We start from the raw sequence: 25699 nt of genomic DNA, 5'->3' as shown, positions 1-25699 counted from the left end.
TTTATCCATTCATAATAGATATTTGAGTTATTTCCACCTTTTGCTATTTGAGTAATGCTGCTATGAACTTTGGCGTATCAGTATTTGCACTTTATACATTTGCGCAAATCTATCCTCATGTATTTTTGTTCTATAAATAAACTTTTGGAGGCATTTCACCATTTAGAGATCAAAGAGAAATTAATAATACACATTTTAAACTAGTTCGATGTTTTATTATCAACATTCATATTTGGGCTGAAGATTCAGGGATGAAATAATGGGCAAAAAACGGATATATAATTAACACTACACAGGCATATCATAAGTATATTGTAATATTTTGCTAATTATTGGAATAGAAAAACATAAAACAGAGACGTACATAAATTTCTTTGTATTTCGTCTTTCTGAATGTACGTTTACATTAAATACACAGCAAGTGCTTACACTTACTTAAATATTATCCTTTTTTAATCAACCAAAACATGCTTATCCTTAGTTAATCAGAATTCATTTCAAAAGACAAAACTTCTTAAAGATAAGCATGGCATAGAAGGCTTTAGATTCATACTCTTACTGCATTGGCTGCTTGATGATTGTTCTCCTTTTGTAATTTCAATCTCAACTTTGTCTTTTTCTCTCAATCTATTTGAAGACCTGCTGCATACTGCAAGCATTGTTTGTTTCCTCTTTACCAAATGTCTCCAAAAACTTTTGACAGTAAGCAAGAACTGTATCAACATGTGTTTTGTATTTTACAGCCAATTCTAGTGCCCTTTCTTAGTTGTAGAGATTAATATTAATCTGGATTGCTTGATAAACGATGCCAGCCTGAAGAAGTGCTATTTCAACCTCGTGTATGTTCCCAGTAAACCTTAGTATGTGGGACATTTTTGATTCTTTAAATGGAAGACTTTTTATAGAATTGATGTACTGAACCTTATCAATTTCACCAATTGCTGCATAGCCTGTTTCTGTGATGGTCATATCTTGATTCGCAACTGCCCAAGCAGCTAGACAAGCTCACATGGTTTGCTGCTCAACAAAGTGGAAAAGTCTTACATCATCTTCCCATTTTGAACTGCCTACATATTTATGGAGAATAACAGGATATAGTTATACACTGATGTGAACCAGAGGGCCATTAACTCTTGCTGTAGTTACCTGATTTCCAACAAAACTCACAATATGGGGATTTTTACTGAATTCACTTGTATCCCTTTCATGTAATGTTTTAGGCAAAATGTCACTGTCCACATAAACCATATTGGAATAATACCACACTGTAAATTGAGTATCTTGAAGTCCACAAAGTATAGTGCATGTATCACTCTATGCCAAAGTATGCACCATTGTTCCAAATTTGAGAATTTTTTCTGCCTTCTCAAATTGTTTCACAGAAGCAATATAGATATCTCTATTTTTATCAATGAAAGTGACTTTTCTATCATTGGTAAGTCCTTTTTGATCCAGAGCAACTTTCAAGATTTCATTTTTACAAGGAAGAAACTTTCTATCATCTAATGGTTTTCCAGTTGATGCCTCAACAAAAAAGATTATTTTTTTCATCAGCTTTGTCTCATTGCTATGGTATCATTACTCAGAGACACAGTCTGTGCATTCAGAATATCTGTTCTCACTCTAGGAAATTCTGGAGATGAAATAAAGTGCCCTTCATATGAATATAAATCGATACTACTAACATCTACAAGAAGAAAATGTCTTTCTGCCTGCAGGATTAAACTAACAGTTTCTTCTTTGAGATCAAATATAATTGGTGTATTCCAGTTCTTTGTGGAGACCACATAACACTGAAGAGACATTGAAACAACTAAGGGTGCAGAGTTCAAAGATGCTTTAATGGCCATGACGGAATTCCAGTAAGTTCACTGCATCAGTGAGAACATTACGAATGTGTATGGTCTTTCTTTTAGTTAATGTTACTTGAAAGTTTTTCCACTCCAAGTGTTGTTCCACCACAGGCGCAAAAACATCATGCCCAATTCCACATACTCCAGCAGTCTGAGTGCCATCAGTTGACCACGCAATATTAAATATGCTGCCAGTGTTTTTCTAAAGCATATGATCACCCAGTTTTATTACATAAGTGTAAAGTATGAAATAATCCAATAGCAAGTAATTCTCCATCTGGAGCCCAGGCAACTGAAGTAATACGATGCTCATGAGGTTGTGAATTGTACAGTGGGTGGCTGTAACTATCCCATACCTTGTATTTACAGTCTTCACCAGTAGATAAAATAAGATTACTGACTGAATTCCAATCTACTTTTAAAATGATGCCATCATAAGCTTTCTGTAAAACTTTAGCATTTGATCAAAGAAGTTTCTTTTTTTGAGATGGAGTCTCGCTCTGTCCCCCAGGCAGGAGTGCAGTGGCACGATCTCGGCTCACTGCAACCTCTGCCTCCCAGGTTCAAGCAATTGTCCTGCCTCAGCCTCCCAAGTAGCTGGGATTACAGGCGCCCACCACCACGCCTGGCTAATTTTTTGTATTTTTAGTAGAGACGGGTTTCACCATATTGGCCAGGCTAGTTTTGAACTCCTGACCTCAGGGGATCTACCCGCCTCGGCCTCCCAAAGTGCTGGTATTACAGGCGTGAGCCACTGTGCCTGGCCACTGAAGAGATTTAATGATTAGCTGCTTGCCTGCTGTATAAAGAACCTTTGCTAAATCAGGACCCCACACTATTGAATACACTGGTTTTCCTCAGAAGGCACTCCTCCTTATTCTGTATTTGATAAGTATATTTTCTGGGAATATTCTTCGGGAGTAGTTGGGGGCTGACCTGGGCTTGCTGAGCTAAAGTTGATCTAAGCGTCCAAGTCTTTGACCAAATTTTTATTTGTCCATCTTCTCCAATTGTAACTAATGCTGTTGCTTCACCATTCTATCTTCCTGCAAGTACTACTCCAGAGTAAGCTGCTACACTTTTTTCCACTCTTTCTAACTTGGAAATCAAATTAAATTTATCATCAGAACTTATGAGGACAAAGCTTTGGGCTTGCATTTGTTTCTTATACCCAAACTCTTTGGAAACCAGTGAAGATCTATAGGGTAAATATCATCAGGAAGCTTTACTATTTGAGTTGTTCCACTGGTGAACAAGTTCCTTTTCACTATCTGGTGATCATCACTATATGAATACAGCTCTTCAGTAGTATCCAGCCTATATGGGTTACTAATTCTTGATGCTTTGGTTCTCTTAAAAGAGATATCTTCAGTCTCATGACTCCACTTCCAGCGAAAATTTAAAATTCCACTTGATTGCATTTACTCAAGTTCCAGGAAAGCAGTGGCAATTGCTTTCCTATAGCTGGTACCAGTTACCAAGAAGCCTCTCGACCTGTTGGTCACCATAGTGACTTCTTGACTATTAGTCTTCACTACGATACATGTTGCAAACATTTTCTCCCAGATTTTTATACTCTTTTATTGTGATTTTCTTTTTTGCCTTATAAAAATTTCTTTTTTATAGAGCCACATTGATCAATCTTTTATTGCATCTGTATTTCAGACATAGAAAGGTTTTCCCCACACTCAGGTTATAAAGGAATGGATCTATTTTTTTTTTCTAATATTTTTATAACTTCATGTATTTCATTTGTATTCTTGATCCATTTGGAGTTTATTCTGGTATATAGTATAAGGAATGGATGCAATTTCATCATTTTCCAAAAGATTATACAATGTCTTGATACTAATTATTTAAAAAAATGTATTTTTTTAATCTGGTGGATTGAATTGACATTTATATAATATATAAACTTATATTTGTATTTGAGGTTTTTTTTCCTGGACTTCCTAATTTTTTTCCCACTCCTTAGGCTCTCTATTCAATGTACTATATCACAGTCTCAAATATGGAGACTTTGGTACATATTTCAGTATCTGGTAACACTAGCTGCTGATCAGATAGCTGTGGTTCTATGACGGATCTATGATTTTTCATTTTCTGACTTCATTCCAAATGTTTCTGTTATACAGACTTTAAATCTCACTTGCTGACTTTGAACATTTTTGTTGGTATTTTACAGAAGTTACAATAAATACACGGATTGAATGATAAATGACATGTTTATGGTGTTGAAGTGTTTTATCCAAGAAGAAAGGATGACTTTCCATTTGTTAAAACCTATCTTAAGTTATTAATATTTAACTCTTTATGTGCTAAAATTTGTTTCATAAGTTGTTTCCTTCCTGGGTTGTAAAGGTTATGCTTTAATCATTTATGTATTTATTTAGTTAGTTTGCTTTCACTTGTCACCTAGAACAATGTCTTCAATATAGTTGTTAATTTGATTTTATAAGTATCTGGTGACAGAAATAGTACTCGGTGATGTGGTTACTATCCAGCCAAAAGGATATAGAAAAATATTAGGTTGGTTGTAATGGCAAAAATCCACGATTACTTTTGCACCAACCTAATAAATTTAGAAATACAGTTGACTCTTAAATTTTCTTATTATTGTTATTATCTTTTAAGATGGAGTGTGACTCTGTCGCCCAGGCTGGAGTACACTGGCAGTGGTGTGGTCTCGACCCATTGCAATTTCCGCCACCCATGTTCAAGTAATTCTCCTGGCTTGGCTTCCTGATAGAAGGGACTACAGGTGTGTGCCACTACAGGTGTGCACCACCACACCTGGCCAATTTTTATTTCTTATTTTTTATTTTTTGTAGAGATCCGGTTTCACCATGTTGTTCATGCTGGTCTCGAACTCCTGACCTCAAGTGATCCACCCACCTCAGCCTGCTAAAATGTTGGTATTACAGGCATAAGCCACCATGCCCAGCCTAAATTTTCTTATTCTTAACTCAGAATGTGTTCTAGAACTTTGAAACTGATTTTGCAAAAATACAAATGTAAATTCCACAGTTAACAAATAACCTGAGTGTCGCATTATTTATAAAGCTTTTTGTGACGTGCTTCTCTGCCTTCCTATATATTTTTACATTTATGGTTTTTATCGACTGTATATTAGTTGTATATATTTATGGAGTACATGAGATATTTTGATACAGACATACGACGTGTAATAATCACATCAGGGTAAATGCGGTGTCCATCGCCTCAATAATTTATTCTTTCTTTGTGTTACAATCCACTTATACTCTTTTACTTACTTTTAAATGTACAATAAGTTAGTGTTGACTGTAGTCACTTTGTAATGCTATCAAATACTAGATCTTATTTATTCTAAGTTTATTTCTGGACCCATTAACCATCCCCACATCCCCTTTCCTGGCCCCAACTACCCTTCCTAGTGTCTGGTAACCACCATCTACTCTCTATCTCCATGAGTTTAATTGTTTGAATTTTTAGTTCCCACAAATAAGTGAGAATATGTGAAGTTTGTTTTTCTATGCCTGGCTTATTTCACTTAACGTAGTGACTTTCAGTTCTATTCATGTTGTTGCAAATGACAGGATCTCATTCTTTTTTATGGCTGAATAGTGCTTCCACTTTTCTTCATCCATTCGTCTGATGATAGACACTTAGGTTGCCTCCAAATCTTGGCTATTGTGAATGCTGCTGCAGTAAACATGGGAGTGCAGCTATCTCTTAAGTATACTGGTTTCCTTTCTTTGGGGCATATACCTAGCAGTGGGATTGCTGGAGTATATCATAGTTCTATTTTTAGCTTTGAGGAACTTCCAAACTGTTCTCCATAGTGGTTGTACTAATTTATGCCTACCTGTCAGTTGACTGTTCCTTCTCTGCATCTCCATTTACCACACAGATGGTTCTGTATTAGTATCCATCCCACTCTTGTGCTCTTGTCAATCTCTCCCTCTTAGACTGTAAGCTCATTGGAGCTATTGACTGTGACTGATTGGTCTATGCATCCTCCTATCATAATACCTATCTTAAGGCTGTCCTCTGTTAAATTGTCACAGGATGATTTCATGCCAGCAGAATTTTGTGAATAGAATTAAATGTTACGAATCTAGAATTTTATACTGTAAAAACATGCTGATATACCGTTGCAGAATCAAGAAGATAGGATCATTAAACTGGATGTTCAGCATCTACTTGCTGTTTATGATTTAAATATGGGAATGTGACCCAAATTTGAAAGATTTTCTTCACTCAAGAACTTCCCACTTTCTCTACTGGTTATATAATGTACCATGTTGACTATTTTCAATTATAAAGGCATATCACAGTATCAATTATTTACATTAAACCTGTGTTTTCTGTCTATCCCCTGCCAGGTAAATGAGAGCCCGAATGATATTTTCACCAACGTATTTATTTTTTGTTTTTATTTGTTTGTTTATTTTCTCTTGCTGACCCTTAATGAAAGCTAGGCATAAATGGAGTCGACTTTCATGCAGTCAATTTTAATTTTTCTTTTGTGCTCATGAAGTCTGCTGCCTAGTGAGATGTATCAACTGCACTGTTGTAACATCTGAATCAACCGTGGCCTACACTGTTTGATCAGGATGACAAAATTGCTTTATTCATTCTTCTTTTACAATTATAGCCTGCAGATAAATAGGCATTATTATAGGGGTCAAGCTTGATCATGCTGCATATTACAAGAATTTCTCTGTGACTACAATGGCAAATTGATTAGATAAAACTTATTGACATACAATGCCAAATAATTGATTTGTTATACTAAAATAGCTCTGACGCCTAAATCAGTTACAATAACTCATTTGTAGTGTGGAAAAATCATGCTTATGCATTTTGGGGTTGCTTTGAACACAAAATTAGCTACTTAGGAGTTTGTCCTTGCCAACTCAATTATCATATCATATCATATCATATCATATCATTAGTCTCGTCTTCTTTTCTGTCATTTCTCTAGTGAAGTTATATCAGACTAATAATTTAAGTATACTATGGTGAGTGTTTACTTTGAAAAAATTTGTATCTTGAGATTCTATTTTTATTTTAATGTTCTTCTTATATGTACTGCTACAAAACAAGCAAGCGCTATTATTGTACTGATAACAGAGATTTATTTGGTACCTCCAGCTGATCAACTGAGGGATTTTAGTCTGTAACCATGTCTAGACAAAATGCAAATGTGAGTATTTGATACTTTTTCTTACCATCAGTATGCATTTGGAAAGTGTTAAGCATTACTTCTCTGAGTTGTTTCATAGAACTAATTATCAAGATTTCAAAGACATCTTTGCATAGATGGTGTTTTATTTTTTGGAATAAATTTATTCCTACATTTGTTTTCTAGAAAGACATTGGTAGAGTCATTGTAATAACAGGATGGGATGGAATTAAGGTGACACTAACAGGGAATGAGAGGTCATGAAACTAAAATATATGTTTTGCTTCCATTGGGTACATTTATTATTGACACCCGGATATTTTAGGACACCTGATGATGAAAGGAGAGAAATACTCAAAATGACTGCAAGAGGGTTGTGGGCACTCTCCTCACATCTACTGGACACCTTCCATTAGCTTCTGGGCCTCTCTGTATGATTTCTCTGATTACAAGAGCATATAAGGTCCAATTGAGTGCAAGTAAAAAATGTCAGAGAAATTAACATCCTAGGAGTGACCCTTAACTAACAACTAGAAAGGATTGGTAGATACGTTCCCTTGCCCTTAGGTAGAACAACTGAGAAGTGTGTTCCATACCATTTTCTAGAGGAGGTGAGTCCTCGTTCCCCATGAAACTAACTTTTCTGTGTCGGTTTCTTCCTTTCCCTTTCTTACTTTGCCACACCTCTGCCAGTGTTCTCTACCAAATGAAATAATTTTGCTTAAAGTCTAGTTCAGAGTTGAATTCTTGGTGGACCTCACCTAAGACAGTGAATAATGTCCATGCTCCCTCAGAATTTAGGTGGCTGGAAGAAAAATGGTACTCTCTTTAGTACAATTTAGTTGTACAAACAAAAGAAATCCCTCTTTGCTCTTGGAAGCTTGCCTACTTTTTTCCCCTGGATCAGACATATATATATTTTTCTAATTGGATCACTCCCCAATTTCCCTTCATTCTGGATCTCTGTTGAAGTTGAGTTGGAGCACAAACACCAACTTAAAGGCCTCTGAGGAAGTATATAGACCCTATGTCCAAATCAAAACCTTGGAATCTTACCTCCCTTGTCAGCAAGCCCTTTTAGGCATGCTTAAGTAAGAGAGAGCAAAGGAAACAAGACAGTGGAGAAAAGAGGGTCTGAGTTTCTCAACATGGTGCAAGAGAATGTAGAAGGAGGGCTCTCATTCTATAAAACTTTTTATGAACATGGAGCTTGCTTGTTGTATGCAGCTGATAATGGCTCTAGAATGCCTTGGAGGCAGAAAGAATTAAGGAGAGAAGAAGGAAAAGGGAGAGGATAAAAACCAGAAAGAGACTTTCTTCCCCGTTCATTCTTAGCATAGGTATGCCAGTTAAATCAGCGTCATGGATATTTGTAAATTTAAAAAACACACCTCAGAATTTGGGCAGCCTGTATCATATACCAAGAACTTAAATTATTCATTCATGCCAAGATGGGGACTGACTCAAGATAACTTTATATATCTCTTAAAAATCTCCATCCTCGGCTGGGCTTGGTGGCTCACACCTATAATCCCAGCACTTTGGGGGGCCTAGGCAGGTGGATCACCTGAGGAATTCAAAATCAGCCTGGCTAGCATGGTGAAATCCTGCCTTTACTAAAAATACAAAATTAGCCGGGTGTGGTGGTGGGCACCTGTAATCTCAGCTACTTGGGCACCTAAGGCAGGAGAATCACTTGAACTTGGGAGGTGGAGGTTGTGGTGAGCCGAGATCACGCCACTGCACTCCAGCCTGGACAGCAAGAGTGAAACTTTGTCTCTCCATCCTCTGTTGATTCTTCTAACATGTCAGAGGTCATAGTTTACTATAGAGGGTGATCCCAGCACCACATTCTAAACTGACGTGATTCTTCTCTCCTAATGCTAAACTCTATCAACTTCATTTTTCTTCTTCTTTTCACAAAACTCAACCTTCCAGGAAAGCAAAATGACACTGATCCTAAACATGTGGTGCTTTTCTTTTACATCATTATGTTGTTGAGTATATAATTTCTACTTCAGGAATGTTTTTTACCTTCCATATGGAAGTAAAGTTTAGTATAAAGCAGTGGTCCTTATTGTGTTGTCCTTAGATCAGCAGTATGAGCATCAACTGTCATGCAAAATTTTAACCCCACCCAAGCATAGTGCTATTAGAAACTCTATGGGTAGAACCCAGCAGTCTGGGTTTTAATAAGCCCTTCAGGTGATCCTGATCGTCCATAAATTTTGGGACCTGCTCGTGTAATAACTGACGGCTGCAAATACTGGGAACGGAGATATGAAAATCTCACTGTAGGTCGGCATAAGTCTAGACATCCCAGTTATTCTACCCCATCGCCTTTCACTGAGAGATAAAATTGTAATTAGGAATGCTCATTGATCTTGATTCAGGAAGTTGGTGAGAGGGGAAAGAAAGGCACGTTAGTTCCCATTAGGGATAGGCCTGGGGAATTGTAGTGGGGATAGTTGAAGAGAAAACCTGTGGTATTTGGTTTTTTTCCTTCCAGGATGAGAGAGGATGCCTTCCTATTTCCAAATATCTCCTCCACACTGACTGAAATTTCACCAATTAGAGCTAATAAGAAAACATTCTGGAGTGTGTTAGAGAGTAGTGGGAAGATGATTAGTCATAAACTTAATGCGAATTAGCTTTCATTCTAACCCGGCTGATATACTATAAGTAAATAAGAGTTTGATTTTGGGGAAGGGTAATTCCAAAGCAAGACACACTCGAAGCTGAGTAAGAGGTGTGTGGTGGGGAAGGGGGCGATGGGCAAGAATTTAGGATGTTAGAGTCCTTGGTGGGCTTGGACAGGGCACCAAGAGGGAGGAGAGAAGTACTGAAGGTATATGCAAAAGCCAATACCAACGATTTCCTTCATTTCAGATCCCTCCTAGGAGTCATCATCTTTCGGAAAAGGATAGTGGTTATTTGATTTTTTTTTTTTTTTTTTAACATCCTCACTTACTTCTCCCTTACATTTTTATTCTTCTAGATTCAGAAGATTCAAGTTTATGGAAGCAAACTAGTATTTTTTCCAGCAATAGCATGGAAAATAAACTGCAAAAAAAGATTCTCTCTTGAATGAATTCTAGGCACCAGTAAATGCTACAAGAATCACTTGACCTTTTCAAAAATGACCAGTATTTGTGCTAAGTGTGAAAGCAATGCTATGCTTCCATTGAGTTCCACAAATCTTTTTGGTGCAGAAAAAATGCTGGTGGGATATAGCACAAAACCTTCAAGGTGGGAGACACAGCTGCCCTAGAGAATCTGTCATTGAGAAGGAGGGGAAAGGGCCAGTAGACAAATCCGTGTGGAAATACAGGATTTTAGGAGGCACAAAGGACAATAGGCATTTCAGAGTTTCATGGATAAAACAGACACTGTTTTTTGACACCCAAGAATTTCTGAGATTTGGCCCACAACCAGGTAAAAACAGGAGATGGATTTAAAGAGCTTTCTTATCCCTCTTTGTGTCTAGCTTCTCACTGTCTTCCTACCTCAATTTTTCTTTTTTCACTTTTTTTTTCATATTTGTCAGGTCTGTCACATTTTGCGTCTAACTTTTGGTGAAAATACTCTCACAAAAGATACTTAACCTATAAAGATCAAGTACAGAAAGTTGTTCAGAGTCACTAACTTAAGGTCATATTGCTACCTAGTGGCAACAGAGAGATCCATGGCTCCATGATCTTGCCATAATTTCATTTGTTATTTCTGCCTGTAAATAGAGCTACTGGCTCTGCAGAAATGTGGTCAATTTGTTGCTAAAAAGATTACAAAAACTAATTGCAACCTGGAAGGTTCAGAACCTGTCTCTGGCTCACTTAATGTCTTTCCTCACACAGTAGGAGCTGACAAGTTGATGCCTCAGATTTCCACTGTGCTTCTTAGGATCAACAGAGAATAAATTTGTATTGAGTCTGCACAGTTTCATTCAGTATGCAGGTGGAAGCAGTGAAACAAATGCAGTGTAGCTTATTTCCCAAGAGATGCTGCTAACATGAACCAGGAGCTCATTCAGAAGAATTAAATGGACATATTCCAAATAGATATTTACTCATATCAGTCACTTCCCTCCCCAGTTTCCGGTGCTTCTTGTTCCTTTGCATGCAATCTGTCAGCAGGAACCACTACCTATAATCTTGTTAAGAGCAGTGAAATAGGAACAAGTACAAATACTGTTTAATTCACTTTCAGGAAACAGGCTTTAATTGAAGAGTTCCCATCACTTTCCATGTGTTTCCCAAAATGTTAGAGGTTTTAATTCGCTCTTACTGACCATCATCAGATAAGAAAGCTTTCATGGAAGAAAGTCTTACATGAAGTTCTCGAAATCAGAGAAGGATGAGAGTACTTGAGAAGTAAAATATGTAAATAAATTCACTCTGCAAGCATTTCTAGCTGATGAATATTACTTTTGTTATAGAAAACTGCCTATGTTTAAGATTCATTCACTCCAATGGTATCCTTGGAATTCTGAGCTAATATCTAGATCTCCAAATTAGATATGCAAACCACACTGTCTTTCTCAGAGATCTGGACTACAGTAGGCATTTCAAACGGTCTGGCTACACAGGAGCTCCCTTTCTAGCTTGGATCAGAGAGATAAACACCAGGTACAGTCAGAAAAGTCCTCAGGGGCCCACCTCTCTGTTGGTGGCCTGCCTTTTGAGCCCTATCAAGGGAGCCGGTTCCTTTGCTATTGTTTCCTTTGTTTGCCAACAGCCTTAATTTCCCTAAGTTCCCAGTTCCACTCTCTGATACGCTTTTTCTGCATTATATAATCTCTGCTGCCCGCCCTTACTATTCACCATTTCCTCACTGCACCCTTTTATATCTGATACTGGTTTTCAATAATCGACCGTGCTAAGGTGACACAGAATACTGGGCCTGAGCCCTTTCTTTGGTATCTGGTTTGTATTGGTAAGCCCCTGTAAGAAACATCCCCCAAATCTCAGTGGCTTAGCACAACAAGGATTTATTCTGTGCCTCCATCACAGCTCAGTGCAGATTAAGAGGCTATCTTCCAAGTAAGAATGTGGGATGCTGGGCTCTTTCTTCAGCGTGGTTTTGCCGTCCTGGAATACTTCACTTCCAGTTAGTGGGAGAAAGACCAGTACCTCACAGGAACTTTTGGGGGCTAGTCCATTCCATTGGCAAGAGCTAGTTCCATGGCCCCAATCTAATAGCAAGTGAGACTGAGAAATACACTCTTTTTGTGCACCTTGGAAGAGGAATGGTGGTGGTGAACACCAAGCTTCTATCTGCTACCCTCATTGCTGAATGACTTACTGACTTCCAATGAAGGGATTAATATGAAGGAATCACTGTGCTGGCCAATGGAAAACAAAGCAAGCACAGTTTGAATTTAATTATTTTCTCTTCAATGATTGCTTAACCATATCCCTAAATTTTACTATTTATTAGCATGAACACCTATGGAAAATTCTGGAGGTCTGAATTACTTTATCTCCAATTATGACTTTGATATTACTTGAGCAGTTTTAAACAAATAGAAAAATGTTCAAAACATTTTTAACCTAGTCAGCAGAGTCATCTCCAGAGAAGCTTCTGGGAATAGTTTATCTCACTTTTGTGGTGTCAATAAAAGATACTCATGGATCATCTGATTGAATAAGTAAGGAGTTATAGATTGATTAAGATGATAGCTAATGCTTTTCCTGTCTTCTAGCATGATGGGCAGCAGCCTAGCACATAATAACAGCTAAGAAATACAAGCTGATTTCTTTTTCCCTCCTCTGGTGAGTAATTTCTCTGGTGAATCTGAGAATGGTCTTTGAATCCCTTATTAGGAAGCTGAAGCTTACGTGTGTTAGAATCAGTCCATTTTGTGTCTTTGCTGTTTTCAAACATTTTGTTTTTTTCAGACTTGGAAATCCATGGTCAAATTCAATATCATCTGTGCACTTATGTAAAAACACAGAGAGGTGCTATAGGTCAAGAATTTCAGTCAGCTCTCAACCCCACTGCAAGGTGGCCACAGGGCTCTACAGAGCACTCCTCCGTTAAGGAAATGGAGACCCACAAAAGTGAGATTTGTGAGGCTCAGAGGTCACGTGTTATGCCTTCAAAAGATGATTTCTAGGCAGTTAATGACCAAAGTGATAGGCTATTTCCCTGTTTTGAGTAGTGGAGCCCAGAGATGAAGCCAATGGGGGTATTTGGGCACTGAAGAGTGAGGAAAGGGAAAAAGTCCTGTGACGTTAGTGCTAAGATATCCATCTGGTTTTATCCAGCACAGTACTCCAGAAGGCAAAGTCTTGTCCCGCAGAAATATCTAAATTTAATGCCTAGATTCCAAGGATCAGTGCTGAAGGGGAAACTAGCAAAAAAAAACCATTTTTTTTTAATTTAGGAAGAATAGATTTTGCCACACTAATACAGGATGTTACCACACTCACTCCATCTAAGGATTGTTTTGACAGTCTTTTAGCTTATAGTCCTGGCTTATGCTGATATTTTTTAAAGTGAATGAGTTTCTTGGATTATTAAGGCAATAATTCTTCCCTCTACCCCTATTTAGTTCAATTTGATGACTGTTTTTTTAATCTTGGTTGAAGATTCCCCAAAGCGATGATGCCTCAAATAATTACACTTACCTCAAGGAAAACTGTATTGTCGTCACATAAACATCAAATATTTAAATACATGCCATATTTTAAATGTCTTTTAATCCTTTATTTTATCTCCTGACAGAACAAGTGTACCTTTTAGGTTGTCTTTTAGACCAACACACTCCACATCCAATTTTGGATTTTCTAGTTTCATGTTTAATTAACATCTTATGTTATACATTTTTAAAAATATTTGACTTGTTTCAATTGATTTAAAAACTTGTCCTTCTCCCAGATAAAGAGAACTCATTGTTTCAGTCAATAAGTCATGCTGTGACAGGTAAAGGTTGTCTCTATGATAACGCATTTGAATATTGTTTTAGGAAATAGCTGTAAACATTGCACTGTATGGACAAAATAGAAGCGTAATTGCAGTTTTGCAGTTTACAGTTTTGATAGATATAAGTACCTATTGTACAAAGTTGTAGGTCCATAATGAACTAAATATTTGTATATCTCTGAAGATGCTAGGGGATATTCAGACTGACGTCATTAGCGCTCTGAGATTAGATAATTCCTAAGTCCTGACACCTCTACTTTTTCCTGATTAGAATGAAGATAACGATCCCTTGCCCAATATGTGGGATGCTGTGAGACCTAATGAGCTCAATACATGTGAAAATACATGTGTAAAAGTGTCAACAGTCTGACTCCTTTTTAAAATTAAGGAGTTAGAGTAATATTGCCAGGTAAAATACAGGATACCCAGTTAAATTATATTTCAGATAAACAACAAATAACTTACACTTGCTAAATCTGGGAACCTTAAATTGGGGTTATTGAGAAGCAGCCTCTGTCATTTTCCTAAGGAAAGAGGAATTTCCCATCCCTTCTTATTACCTACATTGGTGGCTGATTTTCAGGAAGGCCTTTTGGGAGCTCCTGGAGTCAGTGTTAAGGAAAGTCCCAATCAAAGCTCTGAATGTAGCGGCAACGTAACCTGAACAATTCGATAACCACAACTATTTAAGAGATTTTGATAGCTGATTCATAGACACTTTGAAACTGAAGTTCAAGAAAAATCATCTAATTTGTTCCATTTAGAGATGAAGTCTCAAGCCCAAAGTTGTAAACTGTTTGCCGTCATAGAGGCAGCTAGAAGAAGGACCACAGCTAGAACTTCCTTCTCCTGACTTCCAAACCAATGTTCTTCTCACTCCACCACACTGGTTTTGGGGGCTAAACCCATGCAGTCACCTGCTTTTGTAAATAAAGTTTAATTTGGAACACAGACACATCCATTTGTTTACATATTGTCTATGGGTACTATAACTGTACAATGGCAAAGTTGAGTGGTTGCCACAGAGACGCAAGGTTGGCAAAGCATGTATTTATTATCTGGTATTTTACAAAAGAATTCTGCCAACCACTGCTAAAGGAGAAAGGGTTGATGGTATTCACCTCATGATTGTAAGTATATAACTGGCTTTGTTCTAATTATCAAAGACAGAACCATACTAAATGTATATATATAGTTTTTTCAAAAAAGCATAAGCTGCACAATACTATGGATGAACACATAGATTAACTGTAGTAGTCAATTTCAGAAAAGTGGGCTAGAAATTGTCAGAACTTTTTTTTTTTTCTCTTAACACTTTTGATCCTATAATGAGGGTAAACTGCAGGATAGGTGAGCAATATTGACAGGTCACTGTGCACAGGGCATTATATCTATTTTAGGCATTCTGAAATAAGTTACAGTGTTTGGATTCTGCCATCAGGATAAGTAGTAAGTCATATTAAAAAGTTCATTAGACTTACTTTGTATTATCTAGCACATCTTAAATAATTCCAGGAACACAGTGTGATACTCATATATTCATACAAATAGAGATGCTTACACATTAAGCTATCCTGAATGTCTTCAGAGAGCAGACTAAGAGAAACAGATCTAAGGTCTTGTCTTAGTTTTATTCCTCAATTATGGCAATGATAAAGGTTATCACTGGAAGGAGTGCGTTCCTCTTCAGTCTGAAAGTGTTTAAGCAGCTCCAAGATGACCTTTGGGAAGTTGTAGAGAAAAGGGCTGGACTCCTTGGCTAAGTTCCTTTTTGTGCAAAGGTTCTATGATACCAGTCTATGACATTTTGGAAGGCTTCTGTACTGTCTCCTTTGTACCACAGTGACTGGAGTCTTCTCTCAGGCAGCCTATGAGGATAGACATTCATAACATCATAAATGTGTCTGAATCCTGACCCACTATCCATGTTTTCCTAACAGGACTGTTTTAGAAGTTTATCATGTCTGCATGAAATAATCCTGAAAAAGCACATCCTTAACTAAATTGCTCTCATGTATATATTGAAAATTATTCATGGCTCTATGCCTGACCACATTTGTGTCAAACGTTGTTTTTTATTTTATTTCTTTGAAGCTAAAGATAACTTGTCATGGGCCATGTACTTGGAGAGGTATTTTTATTGCTTAAAAGGGGAAGAAAGAATGTTCAGGTCAACTCAGAAAAACATAATTTGTTGGAAATCACAGAAGGTACCGTGTAACGTTAGATAATGTCTTGAGCTATGGTGAGGTAGGTAAACCTGACCTCTGGGGATTCTGCAGCAGTTATTGGATCTGATTTTCTGTAGATAGTGAAGAGCCATGTGAGGAGTAGTCCTCGATCTTCTGTAAGGAACTTCTGTTTCCTTGGCCATGGAAGCAATGAAGAGAATAAGCAGTAAATGACATTTATGCTATTCCACATGCTTTATACATTACTTCATTTAATCCACAGAATGAGTTGAGTATTGTTAACCTTCCATTTTACAATGATCCTTAGACAGTTATGTAATAAGCTCAAGGTCACAGAGCTCAAAGCAAAGAAGCTGGTATTCTGATTTAGGTCTGTTGGATTCCAAAGCCCCTACTGGGGCGATTTTACCACAATGTCTCCCACTGGCAATGAAGAATCCAAGTAACTCAGACTTTAGCTTTATGATTTAGCCAAAGCTATTTATAGCCTGTTTTTACATCAATTCAAATGTTTTCATTAAGCCCTTGCTGTGTTTGAGGCACTGAGCCAATTGTTACAGAAATTCAGAAATACTTCATCACCCTCAAGGACCCTCAAGGATCTTATAATCTAGTTAGGCATAAAAGACATGAAGATATGAAAAGATAACTGAAAATGGAAGGCAGCCCATGCCAACAGCTGACTAAGTGGAATATGTAAGTGCTAGAGGGGCTTCAAGACAGGCAAGTTACCACCAGCTGCAAGTAAAACCAGAAGGAATGGAATTTGAGTCTGAATGCAGTATAAGATGATGTTACAGCCCATTAGTCAGATGAGGATTGCAGTCTGTACATCACATTTAGTCTACAGACCTGTTTTGTTAGCTTGCATAGTTTTTTTTATCCTAAAAAAATTTAAATAAAAATACGGTTCTGTTTTTTCTCAAAATTTTCAGAATACTTGGGCCATGCATGTTCATGTGACAAAAGACAGGACGTGTGTTTTCCAGTTAACTGTGGCCTCTGCCCTCCTGGAAGCTACATTTTCTCTGCTTCCTTCATCTACATTTCTCACCAGGCCTTGCGGATATTTGGTGAATGTTAGGAACGTGAAATCCAGAGAGTGAAGTAAATTTTTTTAAGATCCCAACTCATTACTCAAGCTGGATTCGACCCAAAGATTTCAAACTGTTAGTCTCGTTTTCTTTTAATGGACCACATTATCATTCATGGGAGTCAGTTCATACTTTTTGGTAGAAGATACATAATTTATTATTCAACATCTATAGGGCCTAATGTGTTTGGAAAGGCAGTTTTTTAACTTTAGAAAGATAATTCTATTCCTATATGAACTTTTATGAAATGAGTCTAGCAGAGTCTGGTGTAGCATTTGATAATTAATATTTTTATCATGAAATGTATGAATGTTCACCCCAAGTGGCAGAAATAAAGAGTAGGCATAGCCAGCAATTCAGATCAGATTTTTATATCAAATTTCCTTTTAAAAAAAATTGTAAACTTTTAGGATTTCAGAATTGCAGATAAATTGTGGCTAGTTATAAATATCAATATTCTTGTGTCTGTTGCTCAGGATTTTTATCTATAAATGCAGAGACTGGGTCCTACTTCATTAAAGATTTAATGCTATATGTAAAAAACAGTGCTTAGAGCATAGTAAAATCTGTAGAAGTAATGGTTATTTTATTATTTTCTATTATTGGTATTTTTGTGTAAAATATGTATTTCACAAATCAGATTATTGATTTGTTCTTCTGCAACCAACTCATAAATGTTAACTTTCAAGCGTGCAGAGGTACCACACACACAAAAATGAGACTCCATACAATCAGTTCTGAATGGCTCACTCTGATCCAGGGTAGGCAAACAGTGGCCCATAGACCACATGTCGCCTGCTACCTCTTTGTAGGAACAGCAAGATAAGAATGGTTCTTATATTTTGAAATGGTTGAAAGAAGCAAAAAGAAAACTTTCATGACATATGAAAATTACATACAATTTAAATATCAATGTTCATACATAAAGCTTAATCGAAACAGTCATGCTCTTTTTCACATTGTCTCTGGTTGCTGTAATGGCAGAGTTGGATAGTTGCAACAGAGACTACATGTTCCACAAAGCCTGAAGTATTTATAATCTTGTGCTTTTAAAGGAAAAGGCTCCTGAACACTGCCCTGACTTACTGCTGGTCACGATGTCTCTTGATATCTCTGCCTCATAACTTGGTTGCCCTTCTCCTTCCTTGTCTGGTCTTCCCAAGCAAACTGTTTCACTCTACTTGGTTTCCTAAGATGACCTTAGATTTGCTTCTACTACCATCTGGGACATCCCTCCTTCTCTGTTGTAGAATTTGATCTACTCCATTCTTTTATTACTTTTCCCATAGACTTTGTATCTCTTTGTTTTCCTAGTTCTGGGAGTGGAAACCAGGACCTGGATCTATGGCAGACTTAGAATTAATGTGTGGAAGTACAGAGTAGTGAGCAGGGATGCATTTCCTCTGGGATAATGCAGTTTTTAATTTCAGTTGTTATTTCAAGCTTGTCTGAGATGCCAAACGCCTAGCCTAAAATAAGCCTTCTTTTAGAAAAATCTGTATTTTCACACCACAAGGATTTTGCTTCCTAGTGTATCTATAGATAAAATTGGTAATAACCCCAAATCCAGGACAACTGAATTCTCCATCAGAATGCCCAGCAAAGGCCTGGTAGCTGAGACTGTCCTTTGCACTCTTTTGTTTCTTCAATGGAGACAATAGAGCATGAAAAGGGGAAAATTGTGCACATCACCCAAAGAGTTCGGAGTACACCATGTTACTATAATATGGGTCTTGACTCGCATAGATAACACAAGGCCTTTTTTATCCCCCCTTTCTTTCAACCCACTACCTTTTCTTTTTTTATACTTTAACTATTTTAATAGGAAGTTCAGTATAAGGTAGGCAGAGATAAGTTGGGAAAGGAAATTGAATTATCTGGGAACTCTTAAGAGAGTTTTGTTTTCATTTGTCTTATGTAATATGCACTTTTGAGTCCTCATAATGATCTGAATAAAAGAACATTTTACTACGTGTAGGTGTAATTATATAACTGAGTAATGAATTTACTAACCAAACCTTGACCTTGCCAACAGTTTAAACTGCCATCGATCCACAGCCTCTTTCTTCTTCTTTTTTTTAAAAATTATACTTTAAGTACTGAGGTACATATACAGAACGTGCAGCTTTGTTACATAGGTATACACGTGCCATGGTGGTTTGCTGCACCGATCAACATGTCATCTACATTAGGTATTTCTCCTAATGTTATCCCTCCCATAGCCCCCCACACCCCCCAACAGGCCCTGGTATGGGATGTTCCCTTCCCTGTGTCCATGTGTTCTTATTGTTCAACTCCCACTTATGAGTGAGAACACGTGGTATTTGGTTTTCTGTTCTTGTGTTAGTTTGCTGAGAATGATGGTTTCCAGGTTCATCCATGTCCCTGTAAAGCTCATGAACTCATCCTTTTTTATGGCTGCATAGTATTACATGTTGTATATGTGCCACATTTTCTTTAGTTTATCATTGATGGGCATTTGGGTTGGTTCCAAGTCTTTGGTATTGTGAACCATGCCGCAATAAACATACGTGTACATGTGTCTTTACAGTAGAATGATTTATAATCCTTTGGTTATATATCCCAGTAACAGGATTACTGGGTCCAGTGGTATTTCTGGTTCTAGATCCTTGAGGAATCACCACACTGTCTTCCACAATGATTAAACTAATTTACACTCCAACCAACAGTATAAAAGCGTTCCTATTTCTCCACATCCTCTCTAGCATCTGTTGTTTCCTGACTTTTTAATAATCGCCATTCTAACTGGCATGAGATGGTATCTCATTGTGGTTTTCATTTGCATTTCTCTAATAACCAGTGATGATTAACATTTTTTCATATGTTTCCTGGCTGCGTAAATGTCTTCTTTTGAGAAGTGTCTGTTCATAACCTTTTCCCACTTTTTGATGGGGTTGTTTTTTTCTTGTAAATTTGTTTAAGTTCTTTGTAGATTCTGGATATTAGCCCTTTGTCCGATGGATAGATTGCAAAAATTTTCTCCCATTCTGTAGGTTGCCTGTTCACTCTAATGATAGTTTCTTTTGCTGTGCAGAAGCTCTTTAGTTTAATTAGATCTCATTTGTCAATTTTGGCTTTTGTTGCCATTGTTTTTGGTGTTTTAGTCATGAAGTCTTTGCCCATGCCTATGTCTTGAATGGTATTGCCTAGCTTTTCTTCTAGAATTTTTAGGGTTTTAGTTCTTACGTTTAAGTCTTTAATCCATCTTGAGTTAATTTTTGTATAAGGTGTAAGGAAGGGATCCAGTTTCAGTTTTCTGCACATGACTAGCCAGTTTTCCCAACACCATTTATTAAACAGGGAATCCTTTCCCCATTGCTTGTGTTTGTCAGGTTTTTCAAAGATCAGATGGTTGTAGATGTGTGGTGTTATTTCTGAGGCCTCTGTTCTATTCCGTTGGTCTGTATCTCTGTTTGGGTACCAGTACCATGCTGTTTTGGTTACTGTAGCCTTGTAGTATAGTTTGAAGTCAGGTAGCGTGATACCTCCAGCTTTGTTCTTTTTGTTTAGGATTGTCTTGGCTATGTGGGCTCTTTTTGGTTCCATATGAAATTTAAAGTAGTTTTTTCTAATTCTGTGAATAAAGTCAATGGTAGCTTGATGGGGATAGCAGTGAGCCTATAAATTGCTTTGGGAAGTATGACCATTTTCACAATACTGATTCTTCATATCCATTAGCATGAAATGTTTTTCCATTTGTTTGTGTTCTCCTCTCTTATTTTCTTGAGCAGTGATTCGTAGTTCTCCTTGAAGAGGTCTTTCACATCCCTTATAAGTTTTATTCCTAGGTATTTTATTCTCTTTGTAGCAATTGTGAATGGGAGTCACTCATGATTTGGCTCTCTGTTTGTCTGTTATTGGTGTACAAGAATGCTTGTGATTTTTGCACATTGATTTCTTATCCTGAGACTTGGCTGAAGTTGCTTATGAGCTTAAGGAGCTTTGGGGGTGAGACGATGGGGTTTTCGTTTTCTAAATATACAATCATGTCATCTGCAAACGGAGACAATTTGAGTTCCTGTCTTCCTATTTGAATACCCTTTATTTCTTTCTCTTGCCTGATTGCCCTGGCCAGAATTTCTAGTACTATGTTGAACAGGAGGATCCACAGCCTCTTTCTATTCACAGTTCTTCAATAATTGGTTACCTTAAAGCACTTTCTTAACCAGTGATGTAGGTTTTTAGTATCATCAATATCGTGTTGTTGGAGTCAGTCAGACCTGTACCCCAACATTTACTATGGCCCGAGCTGCAATTTCTATATCTGTAAAATGTCTTATATCACTCAAAGAATAACACAAAGGAAAGGGTGTATGTAAATGATTCAGTTGGTGCCAATATAATTGCAGTTTTTGCTAGTAAAAGTAATGTCCAATGCCAGGCGTGGTGGTTCACGCCTGTAATCCCAGCGCTTTGGGAGGCCGAGGTGGGCGTATCATAAGGTCAGGTGATCGAGACCATCCTGGCTAACATGGTGAAACCCCATCTCCACTAAAAATACAAAAAATTAGCTGGGCATGGCAGAGGGAGCCTGTAGTCCCATCTACTCAGGAGGCTGAGACAGGAGAATGGCGTGAACCTGGGAAGTGGACCTCGCAATGAGCCCAGATCATGCCACTGCACTCCAGCCTGGGCAACAGAGTGAGACTGTGTCTCAATAATAATAATAATAATAATAGTAATAATAATGTCCAAAACTGCAATTGCTTTTGCACCAGCTGAATACTTTGTCCAGCATGTCAGACTTTTTGAGCCTTCTGTAAGTGATGGTTATTAATACTGTTAGAAGTATTGAGCAGCGACTGTGGAATCTCAGTGTAGCCAACTGCATTGCAACTTATTGAAAATAACTCATGCATAATTTGTTTATGTATTGCATTTATGAATATGTGTGTGTTCATATTTTAAAAATATTCCCTGTTTAACCATCATCTTCAGATATAATAATGCCAGAGAATAATTTTAAATATTAAATGAACATGCAAATCAAAATGGTTTTAAATCTGCAAGCTCAACAGGACTTTAGAGATTATCAAGATAATTGCCTTCATTTTACAGATGAGGCTACTTAGTAATTTGTTCAAAGTCACACAACTAGTTGACTGCAGTCCACTTCAGAATAGGGTCCTCTAGAGTTCTAGGTCACCTCTTTCTGCTGCTACACTTAGACTCTTACATTGAATTTAATTTCCATTTAAATGCCCCCCCCATTTATAAATGTGAGAAACATTCAGATTAATTACTTTTTAAATGTTTACAATTCCCTGGAAAACACCACATTTATTGGGTAGTGGAAATAGAATAGGAGGTTGCTGACAGAGGAGTGTTAGTCTCTATTTCCACTTGATAACGAGCTGGTTTCTGCATAAGAAAACTAGAAATTGAAATTGTCATTACCCACCACCCAACACATACACAAATACACACCTTTAACTTCACTTCCATGTTCGGTTTTAGGTCAAATCCCTGTGGGAGTATTTGCTGTTAAGTAGGAATAAAAGGGGAAAAATGGATATAGCTGGACAATATTTCTACTTTCTTTCCACCAGAGTTGAACGTAACATTATCAGATTGATTTAGAGAAATTATTATAAAAATCCACTTTGTAATAGTGGTCTTTATGAATTGTTATGTTTTTCTAATCTGTAGAATGGATATTTTATCCCCATATTTATGCAGAAGAAAGTGGTATCAGAGAGATGAGTAGCTTATCAAGGTCACATGGTTAATTAGTGGTTAAACTGAGTCTTGGGTTTTGGTCTTTAGGCAAGAAGTCCAGGGGCCTGTTGTAGTGAAGACTATGAGTCTCTTTCTTCCCTATATTAATGGGTCTCAAACAACCTTGGAAGCAAAGGTAATGCAAAAAGGAAAGGACTTCCTATAGGCCATTTCTTACTGAATATCTTGCTTGGAAAATTCTAAAAATGCATTCTTAATACAGATTATTAAACATGTTTCTTATGGTGCATTTTAATGCATTTTCTCATTTGCAAATTGTATTTCTTCAGGAAGATTTTCATTCTTAAAACATCTATTTGTTTTTTATTTTTTCCTTTCTTTTTTTTTTTTTTTTTTTTTTTTTTTTTACACTCTCTCTCTCTCTCCCCCAGGCTGGAGCGTAGTGGCACAATCTTGGCTCACTGTAACCTCTGCCTCCCAGGTTTCAGTGATTCTCCTGCCTCAGCCTCCTGAGTAGCTGGGACTACAGGCATGCACCACCACGCTCAGCTAATTTTTGCATTTTTGGTATAGACTTGGTTTCACCATGTTGCCCAGGCTGCTCTCAAACTCTTGGTCTCATGTGATCTGCCCACCTAGGCCTCCCAAAGTGCTGGGATTACAGGCATGAGCCACCATGCCCGGCCATCTGCATCTCAAATTGGCACAAATAGATGCTGTTTTATTAGTCCCATAGCATCTAATTAAATTTAATAGCAATAATACAAACCAACTTGCTAAATTAGAAATTGCTACCTAAAAAAATAAGCCTGTGTAATTTTCTTTTCCGGTCACCTTTAAAAAAATTATATTACAGATTTAGGGGGTACCTGTGCAGATTTATTACATGAGTATATTGCATAATGCTGGGGTTTGGGCTTCTAGCGAACCCATCACCCAAATAGTAAATATAATACCTAATAGGTAGTTTTTCAATCTCTGCCTCCCTCCCAGCCTCCCCTGCATTGGAGTACCCAGTGCCTATTATTTCCATGTTTATGTCCATGTGTACTCATTGTTTAGTTCCCACTTATTAGTGAGCACATGTGGTATTTTTTGTTTCAGAATTATTTCACTTAGTATAATAACCTCCAGCTCCATCCATGTTGCTGTAAAATACAAGATGGATGAAGCTGGAGGCTACACACGTGGTTTTATAGCTGTGTGGCATTTTACAGTGTGTACACATATCATATTTTCTTTATCCATTCATTCATTGATGGACACGTAGGTTTATTCCCTAACTTTGCTACTGTGAATAGTGCCGTAATAACTGTAAGAGTACAGCTTTATTTTTTATAGAATGAATTATTTTCCTTTAGGTAAATACCTAGCATTGGGATTGTTGAACCAAATTTTAGTTATGTTTTTAGTTATTTGAGAAATCTCTATACTCTTTTTCATAGAAGATGCGCTAATTTACGTTTCTGCCAATAGTGTATTACCGTTCCCTTTCTCTGCATCTTTGCCAACATCTTTTTTTTTTTTTTATTAATAGCCATTATGACTGGTGTGAGATGGGATCTCATTGTAGTTTTATTTGCATTTCTCTGAATATTAATGATGTTGAGCATTTTCTCATATATTTGTTGGCTGCTTGTATGGATTCTTTTGAGAAATGTCTGTCCATGTCCTTTGCCCAACTTTTAATGGAGTTGTTTTTTCTTGCTGATTTCCTTAAGTTCCTTATAAATTCTGGATGTTAGTCCTTTGTTTCATGTGTAGTTTGCAAATATTTTATCCTATTCCGTAGGCTACTTCCTCTGTTGATTGTTTCTTTTGCTGTGCAGAAGCTCTTTAGTTTAATTAAGTTCCATTTGTCAATTTTTGATTCTGTCACATTTACTTTTGAAGTCTTAATCATAAATTTTTTGCCTAGGCCAATACCCAGAAGAGTTTTTCCTAGATTTTCTTCTAGAATTTTTATAGTTTCAGGTGTTACATTTAAGTCCTTTATCCATCTTGATTTAATTTTTGTATATTTTGAGAGATAGGGGTCTATTTTTATTCTTCTGTATGTGTCTAGCCAGTTTTACCAGCACTATTTATTGAATATGGTGTTTCCCTCTCCTTGTCTATTTTTGATGACTTTGTAGAAGAACATTTGGTTATAGGTGTGTGGCTTTATTTCTGTGTTCTCTATTCTGTTCCATGGATCCATGTATGTATTTCTGTACTTGTATCATGCTCCTTTGGTTACCATAGCTTTGTAGTATAGTTTGAAGTCAGGTAAGGTCATACCTCTGGCTTTGTTGTTTTTTGCTTAGGACTGCTTTGGCTATTCTTGCATATTTTAGTTCCATATTAATTTTAATCAATTTTTTTCTAATCCTGTGAAAATTGATGTTGGTAACTTCATAGGAATGTCATTGAATTTTTAGTTTTTATGGGCAGTATAGTCATTTTAATAATATTGATTCTTCCTATTCATAAGCATGGGATGTTTTTGCGTTTGTTTGTATCACCTATGATTTCTTTCATCAGCGTTTTATCGTTCTCTTTGCAACGGTCTTTTAACTCTTGGTTATGTATTCATAACCATTGAATACATATGAATTCATGTATTCCTGGGTATTTTATATTTTTTGTGTGGCTATTACAAATGAGATTGAGTTTTTGATTTGGTTCTCAGCTTGAGCACTATTGGTGTATGAAATACAATTGATTTTTGTGCATTAATTTTGTATGCTGAAAACTACTGAAGTCCTTTATCAGGTCTAGGAGTTT

General features: G+C 37.0%; 1 protein-coding gene and 1 pseudogene across 4 annotated transcripts in view; one reads left to right on the top strand and one right to left on the bottom strand.

The window, feature by feature from the left end:
* Window positions 1–25699, top strand: part of LOC116275828 (protein unc-13 homolog C) — a 234625-nt gene that overhangs the window by 147632 nt on the left and 61294 nt on the right. The gene's annotated exons all lie outside the window — the stretch shown is intronic.
* On the bottom strand, window positions 498–3231 carry LOC103885838 (annotated as a pseudogene).

This window comes from Papio anubis, chromosome 7 (genome assembly GCF_008728515.1).
Source record: "Papio anubis isolate 15944 chromosome 7, Panubis1.0, whole genome shotgun sequence".
Taxonomy (NCBI): Eukaryota; Metazoa; Chordata; class Mammalia; order Primates; family Cercopithecidae; genus Papio; species Papio anubis.
Note: the sequence above shows the minus strand (reverse complement) of the source record. Positions and strands in the feature narration are given on the sequence as shown.